General features: G+C 29.2%; 1 protein-coding gene across 1 annotated transcript in view; it reads right to left on the bottom strand.

Annotated features, from left to right (window-relative positions):
* The window catches only part of LOC136973290 (beta-1,3-galactosyltransferase 1-like), a 28932-nt gene that overhangs the window by 11229 nt on the left and 3154 nt on the right, over positions 1–14549 (bottom strand). The window lies entirely within an intron of this gene.

Here is a 14549-nt window from a genome sequence, read left to right as displayed (position 1 = left end):
TACACGCATTAATGTAAAGAATACATAACATTTTCTCCAATTATCCTATTTCTTACAGCATTAATTGTTCTTTTTATTTTCATTTCAAAGCTAATTTCTTTTTAAATTAATTTGTACTGTAACATTGGATAGTAGGCTACATATTATATATTTTTCGAAGTTATCAATTTGACTTTTTCTTATTCTGGATAGGTATTTTTTTAGTCATACAGTATTTGGTCTTGAGCTAGAATTTTGAAAATTTTAAACTGATTATGAGAAAATTCAAAACAAAATCATAAAATTGAATTAATTATTAAAATATTTTTCCTTGTGAACTTTCGTAGTTAGTGTTTTCTTGATTTTTTGATATCGAAGCTGCAACTTTTAACATGTGGATGAATTTTATTTTGTTTACTTTTTTAAGGACTATATCTTAAAACTGTGTGTATGAAATTTAAACGAACGTCAAAACGATGGCATTGCAAAATGATATAACTTATTACGTTTTCAATAAGAAAAACTTGGAGATTTGAAAAGTTTAACTACGTAACTTTTATGTTTGTATTCCAAACCAGTTAAAGTTAGAAGTTAACCAATAAGTTACGTCGCGTACTTTTAGTACGCAACGTAACATGAATAGAATAGTAATAGATTAACTTCTAACTGTAACTCTTTATCCTTGGTTGTTAATACGGCCGTTGGGTCATTTTAATAAACCTCCGTTCAAATTTTGGATAGTTTGATGAAAGCTTAGGCCGAAACATCCTAAAAATAAAAAGCAAATGAAGCTGTAAATTTTCATAGCTGGCTGAATGTGGTTCTTTTGGAGCTCAGTTGTTTACGAATCTAGGAATTAGTATATTTTCGTTTCAAGATTTTTTCCTTGTTCTTCATATTTTTCAAAGTTATTAATTAAATGAGTTATGAGCTCAAATCTATAATCAAACGATTATTTTTAATTCATTCAAATAACAATATCGAAATATTAGATTTCATCTTCAATTTGTAATAGTCGAATGATCGCGGGATAAGGTGTTAATCTACATTCCTCACTTACCGTATTTACGCGCAAATAAGAGCAGGCTGTTATATATGCCAGCTTTTTTCGGCTTATAAGATAATTGCACTGATGTGTCAATGTAAATTAAATGTAACATTATTGATACAGTAGCTATTCAGTGGCATCTCTGTGGTAGCATTATTAAAAATAAAAAGCCAAAATTAAAAAAAAAATGCTTCTGAAACTATAGAAGTTGTTTTCTTTTTTAGTAGCGAGGAATATAGTACAGTAGAGTGTCGTAAATCGGCACCCTGGTAATCGGAATGGCCGGTAATCGGCACGATTTTCAGTCGGACTGTGTCGTGCTGACTCGAACGTTTTTGATACTAAATTTACTTCTAAAGTATAATTTTCATGTTTTTATATTCTTCAGTATATTTATTTTGTTTGTACAAAATGCAGAAATAATTTTTAACGATACGATAGCCTCGATTATTATTATAAAAATTTTCGTTAGGCTTAAAATCGACGAAAATTCAACACAAAGCGACACGCAACGGAGAAAAATTTGAACATCGGACAGGTTAATATATTTTTTCGTACATAGACCGTAATCGGAACAAATCCCTAATCTGAACAACCCCAGCCCCCAATTGATTCCGATTTTCGGTTCTCTACTGTACCATTTTGTCCCATCTGTAAGAGCATCATGCTCTTATATCCGCGGAAATACGGTATGCTATTGCGAATCAGGCCCATCCATAACGTGCGCAGTCGCAGCGAATCATATAGCTTAAATGTATTGACACATCATGTTAATCAATCAGTTTATAATATAATTTCGAAATCGGAGTATTTTAAATAGCTCAATAGAGGAATTTATATTTATTGCAATCTAATTTAAGAATTTTTATTTATGAGTACATTTTTTTAACATTTTAACTCTACATATCATAAAGCATCTAAATTATCTAGAATATGGTACTTTTTTAATGCTGACAATAAAAGGTCATTCAACTTAAAGATTTATTATTAACTAGCAGATGAGTCCGGCGTTGCTCGGGCAAACAATAACAACAAACATTAAAAATAGATTCTTTCCTACTTCTAACCCTTCTATTATATTATATTATAGTATTTAATTTATATAACTACGAATGTTATCTGTTTAAAACACCAAGTTCCTAATGTCACGCATTTTAAAATTCTTTAAATTGTGTTAGATTTATCACTCGGTGTGATAAACTCTTACGTAAGATAACATTCGTAATTATATAAAATAATAAATATTAAAACAAAAACCATAAAAAGAGTTTTGTTTTTTAGCCTATTGTCAGGCTTATCGCGATACTCGAACGGTACGAAATGGCACAATTTCATTGGTAAAGTAATATATCAATTGAAAATATATCTTCAATTTTTTCAGATATCGTATTTTTTTCTAATGTTAACTCTAAGAAACTGTACCATGCAAAGTCGAATATCAAATGGTAATCTGCCAACGAATCAAATTTTGCAAAAAACGGACCAAATATTTTAACTCGGCACTCTCGAAAACCACTTAAATCATATTTTGTGCAGGCTGGTAACCTCATATTTTGGATTTTCCAATCCCAATGCCACTATGAGAATCCGAACTTCAACTTAAACAATTTAACGTCGTAACATCAACTTTACCAAGTATTTGTAAACTTTCACACCTGTATATCTCCTTTTAAGTTCTCGGCGTGGATAAAGGCGCTTTCACGGGACTTTCTGACCTGCTATCCCAATTTCATCGTTTTAATATAACACCAAACGGGCAGTGAAGCAGTCGTCGCCAGTTCCTCAATCGGGCCGATCGTTTTCCCTGTGCCTAAAATTTCGGATACATTTGGATACATCGTTTTATTATACGTTCGATATATCGTTCTATTATATCGTCGGATACATCATTTTATTATCTCTACGGGTACGTCATCCTTCTCGCCTACGGCAATATTATCAATTGTACACCCGGAATAAGAACTGTCATCTCGAACTTTCTTCCTATCGACCCAACCGGCACGCATCAGATCGCCATCCTCTACAACAGGGATGGGCAATCTGCAGTCCTCGGGCCGCATTCTGCCCGCGTGGCATAAAATATGAATAAATATATCAATTTCCCAGCCTAAGGAAGTATTCAATAAAAATTCAAACGTTATTTTCTACAACTTATGTTTGTGAATAGTTTTTTCGCAATGAATTTAGTAAAAATTAAAACTAGAAACCGGCTAACAGACACATCGAAACTAATTTAAAACTAGCAGTGACTAATATTTAACCAAATATTTCCGATATATTACGTTTAGATCAGTGCCAGGAGCTATATTAAGTATACCTATGCAAATTTATAATTATATATGAATAAAGAATTGTGATTTACCGACATTGTACCCCTCTTCTCTCTTATGTGCAGCCCGCGTTAGTTCAAAAGTTTTGAAATACGGCCCTTTCGTAGAAAAAGGTTACCCTTCCCTGCTCTACAAGATCCTCTACAAAGTATTTATCTCCGCGCGCATCTATCTCATGTGAACTCTCTCTCTCTCGCAACCATTAGATAGATATATATCTCGATATATATATACTGTGTATTGTAGTCTATCATGTACTGTACTCCTTTTCATTGAAATTAAATAGTTATTTAGTTGTTAACTTTGGTGTCTGAGTACTTTTACTTTCGTCGGGCTGTCTCTCCGTCTCCATCCGGAACCCGATCGCTTACTCACGCAGCCGCTCGTATGACCTACTTTTTAACCCAAACTAAACTTGCTGTCGCGGCTTCCGTGTCAACCGAGACACTGTAGTGTCAGTCCTGACAAGGCATCAAAGAGGTGCCGACCCTCCGGTCATACTGGTGTCAGAAGTCTAGGATTTTAAGCCCAGGACACACCACCATACCGCTGGTCTGATAGAAATTCGGGACCGTTCCGGAAGGGGGTTGAAGTAATTCGAGGAAAAGTAGTCGTTGACCTCCTCCTGGAAGAGAGGATGGTCAACCACTACTAATTAATACTGGTCTACTATCAAAATTTGAAAACAGATCCGTGTTACAGGTTATGATGGCTCCGCACATAATCCAGTTGCTAACCTTAATGTCCGAAGGACTTCGTATGACTTGTTTAAATAAAAGTCTAAAACTGAGAATAATTGCTTTTATGTTATACTTACGCAAAAACATCTTATATCACTGAGAATTATTTATTAACCGTAACGAACTTTTCAACCTTTAACCAACGTTTTTTTAAAATCTATTTTATGATTTTGTTATTTTAAATTGTATATATATAATACTGTAATTTATTTTTTGAATTCAAATAGCTCAATATTCCAAAGAATTTTGTATCTTAAATGTGTTCTTGACTGTTCTATACAAAAAAGAACAGTTATACAAAATTGTAGACCTATAAATTTCGACTGTTGCCTGTCTGTATGTCTGTCCTTCCTCGATCTCGAAAAAAGAGTTAGATACATGAAAGTCGAGAACAAATGTAGAAAGCTTAGGGGCAGAAGACTCAGATTCTTAACCGGAAGTTCCTACATATTTAAATATATAGAAATTTCCGGTTAGGAACGAAAATCACGTTACTTCAATTTAAAAATTTTCCTTGAACAGAGTTAGATAAATAACTAGCACGACTCTATTGCTAACAGGAAAAGTATGACGTACAGGGCAAGACCACCACTAAAAAATTGAGAACATTTTGACGAAAACTTGCAGCCCGGCATTGTGACGATGTCACAATAAATAATCGCTCTATAGAATTAGTTGGTTTATTTGGTTACGGCAACGGGACACGTTAGCGATCTGTTCAGAGATGCATCCCAGGAAGACTTTTATGGGAAGCTGGACCTTACTAAGGTGGAGAAAACCCGGGAAACCTTGTTTTCCATGCCTGAACCCACGACTGACTAACTACCAGAGTTTGATGGTTTTATGCACTCGGCTACGTGAGGACGCTTATTAGAATTAAAAAGTACCATTCAGAAATGAAAAAATCCGAGTCATGTGACGTGGAAAATTAGCCTAAATACTTAGATTTTTCACAGGGTAACAACAGTGCTCTATATCAATACTATTTGTCGTAGTAATTATATAGCGTCTATTTCGCAGTATATCATTGTCGCAGTAATTAGGTGAATATAATATATATATATATATATATATATGTTACCGCTAAAGCTCGAAAGCCGTTAATGTGTACTGTACAGTACATTACCTAGCTAATCTCCAAATTAACTAGGGTGATCCGTGAAAGTTTCGAAAATTGTTCCATTTCTCAAATTATCTAGGTAATCTGCACATTACCTACTAGGCACTCGGTAAATGTGAAAATAAGATCTATAATAATAAGCTAAAATAAAGTTAATATAAATGATATTTTAGCTTATTATTATTATTGTAATTTTACAACGATAGATTGTCACTAACAGTTAATAAATATAGAAAAGCTAATTTTTGAAAAAATGTTCAATAGTAAAAGTCTATTTAACAGCAACGTTTCTGTACGCTTAAATTAACATAATGTTATTTATTTCATTTTCGATATCTAAAGAATCAAGTTAATACGATCAAACAATCAACAAATTAGTTGATAGAATGAATCATCAATCAATTAAAAGACTGTAATATAAAAAATCAAACGGTTTAAAATATTACAATTAGGGAAATGCATTTGCAAAACATATGATAAAATTGTGCTTAATTATTAGTGCAATCTAAAGATTGGTGACACTTTGAATTACATAGCAGTTGGTTGCGACAAGCACACCTATTTGTAGTACATTTAGATTTGCAGTCACATTTTCTGAAACCCTGCCCAGTACGAAGGTATTGTTTTATCGCTGTTTGACGTAAAGATATTTCTACAGCAGGGACATGTTCTTTCGTTAAAAATCTCTCTTTACAAACACTGAATTCAGATTTTGCATACAATTGTTTTAAAATACCCGTTTATTACCAAGTTTATAAAAGCCATCCTCTCTTTTACTAAGAACCACAGCTAAAATTGAGCGTGCATCAGTTTTTGCTCTGTCTTCTTCGGGAAGTAGTAGGGAAAGGAAATGAGAAAAACAAACTTTTGAACTTTGACGATACGGAAATCGTTAATGTGCAGATTACCTAGGTAAAATGCGGAAAACTCTTGATAACGGATCAACCTAGTTAATCTGGAGATTAGCTAGGTAATGTACACATTAAAGGCTTTCGAGCTTTAGCGGTAACAGATATTTTGGGGTGGGTGTACGACATTATCTAAGTTAGACGTATTTAACTGTAAATGCCGGGTTTCGTAGCAATTGGTCGAACGGCCTGGGAATGTATAGCGAACAAACAAACAAACAAACATTCTTATTTACTTACATCTAGATAAAGGCCTTCTGTTACGTCTTTTTAATTTTATTCTATGTATAACGAAAATAAAAGTAATTAAAAGTATATAATAAACGTTAAAGGAATTAAAAGTGATATTTTTAGTATTTCTAAGACGTTAAAACGTTTTTTTTAGTTTAAATATCTTAAAATAAACTAAACTCAAGATGATGAATACTTTGAGTGCTTTATTGATATACTTTTACAGTACAATAAGTGTTCACGCTTAATTTAGGGAAAGATATCAATTTGATGCAAATTAAAATATCAAATTTAATCTGATTGTCGGTTTTACGAAACATGTTCTGTATTTAGCGAATTGATACTGATATCCTAAGAAATTTAGTCTAATTAGATCTATTTTATATTATTTATCTTTTAGTTTTTGATTTAAATCACAATTTCTATGAATTAAATCTTCAAAGATAATTTCATCCTTCATTAACAATTTTGGATATAAATTTAATTCTAATTTAAGTTTAGATTTCAGCTCTCAATTTTAAATGAAATTAACTACATAACTACATATGCAGGCACTTATTTAAATTCTTTTAGAAATATTCTGGATGAAATATCACATTCTAAACATTATAGCACAAAAATAAAATTATAAAAGACATGAAGTATTATTCTATTTTTAGAATGAAAAATAATAAAAAGATAAGGTAGAATTTTTGAAAAAAATTATTGCTTTTTCAACTCTACGCTCTTTTTTTATGATTGTTTAGTGAAACGTACTTATAATGACAAATTCTCCAAAATTATTTCCGATATTTCCGATATTTATAATGTTTAGGAAATTAATATCCTTATCCTTTCTAAATCAGTTAATTATTGTATCATTAACTAATTTAAAAAGAATGCGGCTGCTAATTTCTGCCTTTAAAGTTAATATAAATCTAATAAAATTTTAAGAACAACTTTTAAATCTCATAAATTCGATACTTTAAGCTAAAATAAAGTTAATATAAATGATATTTTAGCTTATTATTATTATTGTAATTTTATAACGATAGATTGTCACTAACAGTTAATAAATATAGAAAAGCTAATTTTTGAAAAAATGTTCAATAGTAATAGTATTTAACTTACTTTTACGTGTGAAGATAATCAAGAAAATGCTTCAATTCTTTAACATTATAAATCAAAGTGGTAGAAGGAGAGCATTTAAGTAATTACTCGAGCCACATGCCACACTCGGCAACCAATAGAAACAATCGTTATATATTCCAACCGCGGCAATATGCTATTAATTATTAAAAGAGATTAATTATTTAAAAAAAAACTGAGTTGCAGCTTTCACTGTGTTGGTTTACGATAAATTTAGGAAGTCAAGCGCCAAGTAATTTTAATCACAGCCATGAACATTAATAAATTATGGATTGAAATTATATCTACCTATTGTAAAGATACCAAAACAGGGAAAAAAATATTTAAAAAATAAGTAACTTATAATTTAAAGAAAGGTAATTATTTCAAATTTTTCTTGTCTTCCTTTTTAAATTTGATACGTTTTTCTTCAATAAAATTTCCCTACAACAATTGGTTGAACTACAGAGAGCTTTCTTATCTCCATTTATATTCAAAGTTAGTTAGGGATTGTCTTTTGGCACAAGAGCTTTTCACGTTAAATTGCTCCGGGTAAATAAATAAATATGAAGACAATACATGAAAATAAACTAAGCAAATTAATGCCGAATAAGACACAAATGCTTACATTGTGGCCTGCTATTGAGAAGTTAGTTAAAGGAACTAGTAAGGCGGCGTGTATTTATTGCGACGACATCGAGATGAAGAAGGGGAGGTCATCCGAGTGTCTATGCATTCAAAATTATTTATTTTGGAATATTGTGTTGTTAATTGACATTTATTGCACATTGTGATTGTATATGTAAATGAGGAGGGAGTACATGTACATGGTGATTGGCAAATGACGAATTCTTTACAGAAGGGGGTGGGAGTAAAAAGTGAAGCAAAATCTGTCGTCGCGATATGTGCACGCCACCTAATTATAAAGCTAATACAGAATGCAGATCACCAATTTCCATAAATATAAAAAATATAAGATTCCCAAACATAAAGATATCTTTTAGAAAGCTAAAAATATCTAAAGAATTGCTTCCAAGAACGTTTTACGATAGTAGTTCTCTTAATTTCTTTTTTAAATTATTGTATAAAGAATAGTTATTATATTCATAGGGATTATTGCAATAATTATGAATTTGTGTATATTTGTAGGTTTTGTTACATTAAACGGATTATTGACAAAAAAAAAAAAAAATCTAAAACGAAAAATAATAATCTAGAATATAAAAATAATTGAAACTCGTAACCGAGCCTAGGTGATAAATAACGTGCTTTCGATATATAAAATGTTGGCAGAGAAACAGAAGCTACTTTTATCACGTAAATGTTGCCAAAATTTACACCCAGACGTCATTGGCCGGGTGAATCTCTCTTCCTTAAACCGGTTCTCTCTTCTAAAACTTCTACGAAAATACATTTTCATTGAATATTGCATTATATTTTATACGAAACAATATATGTTACAAACATATCTTAAAAGAAAGTATTGCATAAAAAATATAGGGAATTATTTAATGTATTATATATATTAACAAATTATATATATATAGTCTACATCACTTATACTATGCATATGACATTAATATTTAATAATTAATATCATATATTATGTTTAAAATGTTTTTATATATTCAAATGTACAATTATAAAGGATATATACAGTAGTTCCAAGCTTACATATGAAGAGATGTTATCGTAAGATCAAATGGTACAAAAATAGCACAAAAAAACAAAAAAAATGAAAATGTATATTTAAGAAATTATAATAAAATTAATTTTGTCAGATTTTAATCAAAAGTACATTCTTATACAATTTTTCAGTTTTACAAATCATATTGACTGTATTATTATATTCGTTGTAAAACATATGCAAATAATAAATCGAGAAAATTGATTAAATAACTGGAAAATATCGAATAGAACACCGAACAAGTATTTTATGTAATAATTTCATTTTCTCTTATGAGAATGTATTTTAGTATTATAAAAGAATTCTATAACATGTGGGAAAAAGCTGGTCTAGTTTTTTAGACAACTCAAGGCCTTTCCGACAATTGTTCAGTGTTTTTGGTTTTATTTTCAAAAATATAAAACAGAAATGTCATCAAATAAACGGACGAAACTATTTCATAAAGAGAACAGGATATTATATTATAGCCCACATTTATCGCACTTCACGCACAAATTTCTGGTTTAGCTACTCCAAAAATAAATAAATAAATAAATAAACGACATTCGAAATTCGTCTGTCGTGTTACGAATCAATGAACATGATTAACTGTTATTCGTGAATATAAATAAATATATTATTTTAATCATATATAACCTGGTGGCTCGTTATCCCCGAGGAGTCAATCGATTTATTGGGAGGGGGGAAATCGATAAATTACTAGGTACCGTTTGGAAATCCATGGACAAATTTATTTCTATTATATTCTAAAATATAATGAAAAACCAAAATATGCATTAATTATAATTTTATATGTTAAACATTTAATAAAGTACAATTTTGTAGTAATGTTATTAATTCATATTTTTAAAAATTTCGTTATCTTTGTAATTTATTTATCCTTCTTCTTCAATTTCGAAAAAGGTCACCGAATTAAATTTAAGTTTGAAAGGTATCCACCAGCAAAACAATTATATATAGGATTTTAATAATCCTAAATTTCTTATCATTATTACCATCACCTCCCTTTTGTTCCATCACTTTGTTTGGTCAGGAGGGAAATGATGATGATAAATATACATTTCTTACAAAAAAGTTTATATTATTTACAGCTATTTTTACATCTAATGTTTTCAAATTAATTTAAAATTAATTTTAAAATAATTTAAAATTAGTTAAAATATTATAAAATAAAATGAATTATTAGTATTTTTAAAAAACATTTTAGTTTAAATTATTATTATTGTTTTAAATTAGAATTAAATATTAAAAACAAATTTTTTTAATATTTTCGCTATAAATGATTTATTAACTTTATCTTAAAAAAAGAAAAAAATCATATTTTTAATCAAACATTATGTCAAGTGAAATTATTGATAAAACCTTCATTAAATCTGAATAATTTTAATGGTTGTGAGAGTGAAACGACAAAATACTCATATATATATGTGAGTATTTTTTTTTTTTTGGTAGGAAAAACTTTATGATCTTTTTATTACATATTAACTGTAGTATTAATATTAATCATATAATTATATTTAATATATAATTAGGTTATTAATAATTATCTTTGTATTAATAGATTAACTTAGAAATCGAATATGATTATAATATAACTTAACTGCTATTTAAGTTCATTTATGCCGTTTCTAAGTTAGACTTTTTACAAAACAGCAACGGTACCTATAGCAATGCCAAGATTGCGTGAGGAAAGAAAAAAATAATTTCTATTTTTATCTAGATGATTGTATTTATTTAACTCTGGACGAAAAATATAATAATAATTACTTAAATAAATTGTAACATATAGCGTTTTCAGGTTTATTTATGTTTAATTTAACACGTCAACTGCCACGTCTTCTTAATAAAATTTCCCACAGCGCCATCGTTTCATTATCGCATAAATAATTTATTGTTGTGTATAGAACTCGTTTTTATTTTTTTACAATATTTATATTAACATTACTTTTTATTTCATGTTTTACTATATAATAATAAATGAATATATAAATAATGTTTTAATTATTGTGCATTTGGCAATTCTCATCAATTGAGTTTCACGTTGTCAGAATATTTACTGTCAATAATGAAGAGATCTATTTCTAATAAATTAAAAAGCGAAAAGGATATTGGCAGTTTCAAATTTTGACGGTCCAACATTTTTGCCTGATTATGAAGATGTTTCCGATTAAGAAAAATTAAGAAATTAATCATTCTAACTTGTTAGAAAATAAACTGGTTGATATGCTTATTTGTGAAGATGAAGATGTGGTTATTGATGATGAAGAAGGAAATGTAATATCTACTAGGGAAGAAATTCAGTGGAAAGCTTTTTACGGAAAGCAATCCTCTTTCCAGTTTACAAAATCTGGAATTCAAGTAGAAATTGATCCGGATGCCTCTCCGGTGGAAATCTATTCATTATTTTTGGATAATAAGATAATTGAAATACTTGTTCGTGATACAAATAAATATGCAGAACAATATATTAGTAAGATTCAAATGAAACCAAAATCAAGATATCTTAAATGGAAACCTGTTTCTGTTGGTGAAATAAAAAAAATTTCTTGGACTTTTATTGCGGATTGATCTAAATAAAAGAGGTTCAATTTCATTATACTAGTTAACGAATCCTTTATACCCAAATAATATTGCTGGCAATACTATGTCAAGGAATCGATTTAAATTACTTTTAAAATTCGTTTACTTTTCCATTATGGTCTGAGAAGGAGATGGTCTGGGAAAAATATAACCTCTAGTAGATTTATTCCAAAAAAAAATTTTCAGCGAGTCTTTTGCCCAGACTAAACAATTATAGTTGAGGAAACACTCGTTCCTTGGAGAGAAAGACTAATTTTCAAGCAATACATTCCAAACAAAACCTATAAATATTGTATAAAACTTTTCAAGTTATACTCATCAAAATTATTTACTTTGCGTAAGTAAATCCTTCTTGCAATGAAGTTTATAGTGGTAAAACTAATGTTGAAGAAAAGAAAGAAATAGAACTTGTTAAAAAAGTGTGTGAATCATTGGCTAAAATCCTACTAAATGAAGGCAGAATTTTATTTGTTGATAACTTTTATACAGGTTATGATTTAGCAAGAGAATTCCTACAAAACGAACTCACGTAGTAGGCGCACTAAGATAAAATAAGAAGCGAATACCAAAAACAAAATAATGCAAGCAAAATTAAAAAAGGAGAAATGGTATCTTGTGAAGATGGCAGAGGAATAGTAGTTTGAAATGAAGAGATACAAGAGGTGTTAGGATACTGTCTACTTTACATAAACCAGTTATGATGGAAAGTGGGGAAAAGGTTGATGAAAGTGAACATATTGATGTTGATGCATATAAAGAGGACATGATTATGGAAGCAACCATTAATAATGAAAGCACTGCAGGACCATCAACAAGTAATCTTTCCAGAAAAAGAAAACATCTATCCATTAAGGTGAAACCAGAAGCTGTTATTACTTATCATAAGGGGAAAACAAATAAATTTCTCTGATCAGATAGCTTCTTATACTACTACACTTCGAAAAGGTGTTAAACAGTTTAGAAAATTAGGAATTGGGTTACTATTGAAAATGGCAATTGTGAATGCTCTCATTGTGTATTAAGAAGTCAAAGGAAAAAAGATGAAAATTAGAAGTTTTAGGGAATCTATTGCTATCAGTTTGCTAAGGCTAAATGCGCTAAATCAAATCTCGAAACCACAGAGAAAGGATGAAGTTCACACACTTTTAATAAAGAGAAACAGCGGAAGTAAAAGAATAAGGAGAACATGCAAAATATGTTAAGCAACAATTATCGAAAAAAGTGGAAGTACAGTCAGAAAAACGTCAAACTTGTCTCTACGTATTTTCCATCTTTCGAAAATGAGCCATTCATTTGCCTGGAATGCTTTTCTAAACATCAAAATATAATTTATTTTCATTAGACATTTTTTATACATCATAATAATATTTTGTATTTTATTCTAAAGCAATGCTCATATTTTCAAATTATATTAATCTTTTCTACGTTATTTTATAATATAGCAATAAAGTTTGAAGTGTGAATTCCCATTAAAATGTCTACTTCTTCTGACAGTTATTGTTTTGTTGGTTAATTGCTTATCTGTATTTGTGCTTATTCAATAAAAAAGAAATATATTGTCATTATTATCTTTGCTTCACATCAATGATTTTTCATATGCAAAATTTAACCATTGTTCATCGCCACGAAAATATTATTTGAACTTAAACACGGGGGCCACACAAATTAAATAGAATAATATATTAAATGTATTGCAGATACATTATATACTATCTTTAAAGTAAACTTCTGTCTATTACATGTTATAAATGGCCCCTTCAGAAGTGTTACTGTATAACACATACGTCATGCGCGGCAGTCACGTGTTAAAAACCCTTGTTTAAATTAATATAGAGGCCCTTCGTTATATCGCGGATTTGCATATATTCCGCTTTTTTTTTTTTTTTTTTGTCTCCGAAATTTTAAAATTTATTGACTCAAGTGCTTTTAAAATTTGGGAGAAAAAAAGCGCGGTATATCCGAATCCGCGATCTAACGAGGGACTACTGTAATATAATTTTTTTCAAATTATGTAGTTACATATCCGTTTTAATACTTATAAATCTTGTTAATTTTATTATTAACATAATATATAATGGTTAAATTCTTAAAAATTTAAGCCTTGATTGTTAAAAACAGCACTAAATCTCTTTGCATTCATTCTAAAGTTTAATTTTTTTATTACCGAATAATTGTAGTACATTACAAGGTCTCCGCCATTACTTATGTTTATATCTAACAATTATTTTACATGATTCGGGAATTTCATTAAAGATGCTTCTTCATTTAATATAGAGAATAGGAATTTCCCAGAATTAGATAAAGAATTTTCAACCATTTCGTAACATCTGTCCCTATTCTCAAGATAAATATAGTTAAAAAGAATTTCAGAGATATAAAATATTGTGTTGTGTGGTTTTGCTTTGAAATAAATTCTTTATCCTTCATTTTCATTTTAATTAAATAACGGATATAATTACGAGTGCTGTGTCATTATAATTTGAAATCCCTAGTCAAGGTTAATTTTTCATTTCCCTATTTATATATTTGAGCGATAAATATATATATATATAATAATGTGGCATTTTTCCAATTTTTGTTCGCATAATAATAATTTATAGAAAAAAAAGAAATGTATATTTATTTATTTTTATTTTTCAAAAGTAAATATAGAAGCATATGGAGAAATAGGGTAAAAATAAATAAAAATATGCTATTAATATGTAGAATTCTAGACTTTTTTATTTATTAGCATATTAATTATCTATTAATTTTTGCTAATAAAGTTATGTAATTATCTTGTTTTTTTCTTCGTTTTAAATAAATAAAACAGTTTGAAG

The sequence above is a fragment of the Centruroides vittatus genome, unplaced genomic scaffold (genome assembly GCF_030686945.1).
Source record: "Centruroides vittatus isolate TY-2023 unplaced genomic scaffold, ASM3068694v2 contig_3127, whole genome shotgun sequence".
NCBI classification, from domain to species: domain Eukaryota; kingdom Metazoa; phylum Arthropoda; class Arachnida; order Scorpiones; family Buthidae; genus Centruroides; species Centruroides vittatus.
Note: the sequence above shows the minus strand (reverse complement) of the source record. Positions and strands in the feature narration are given on the sequence as shown.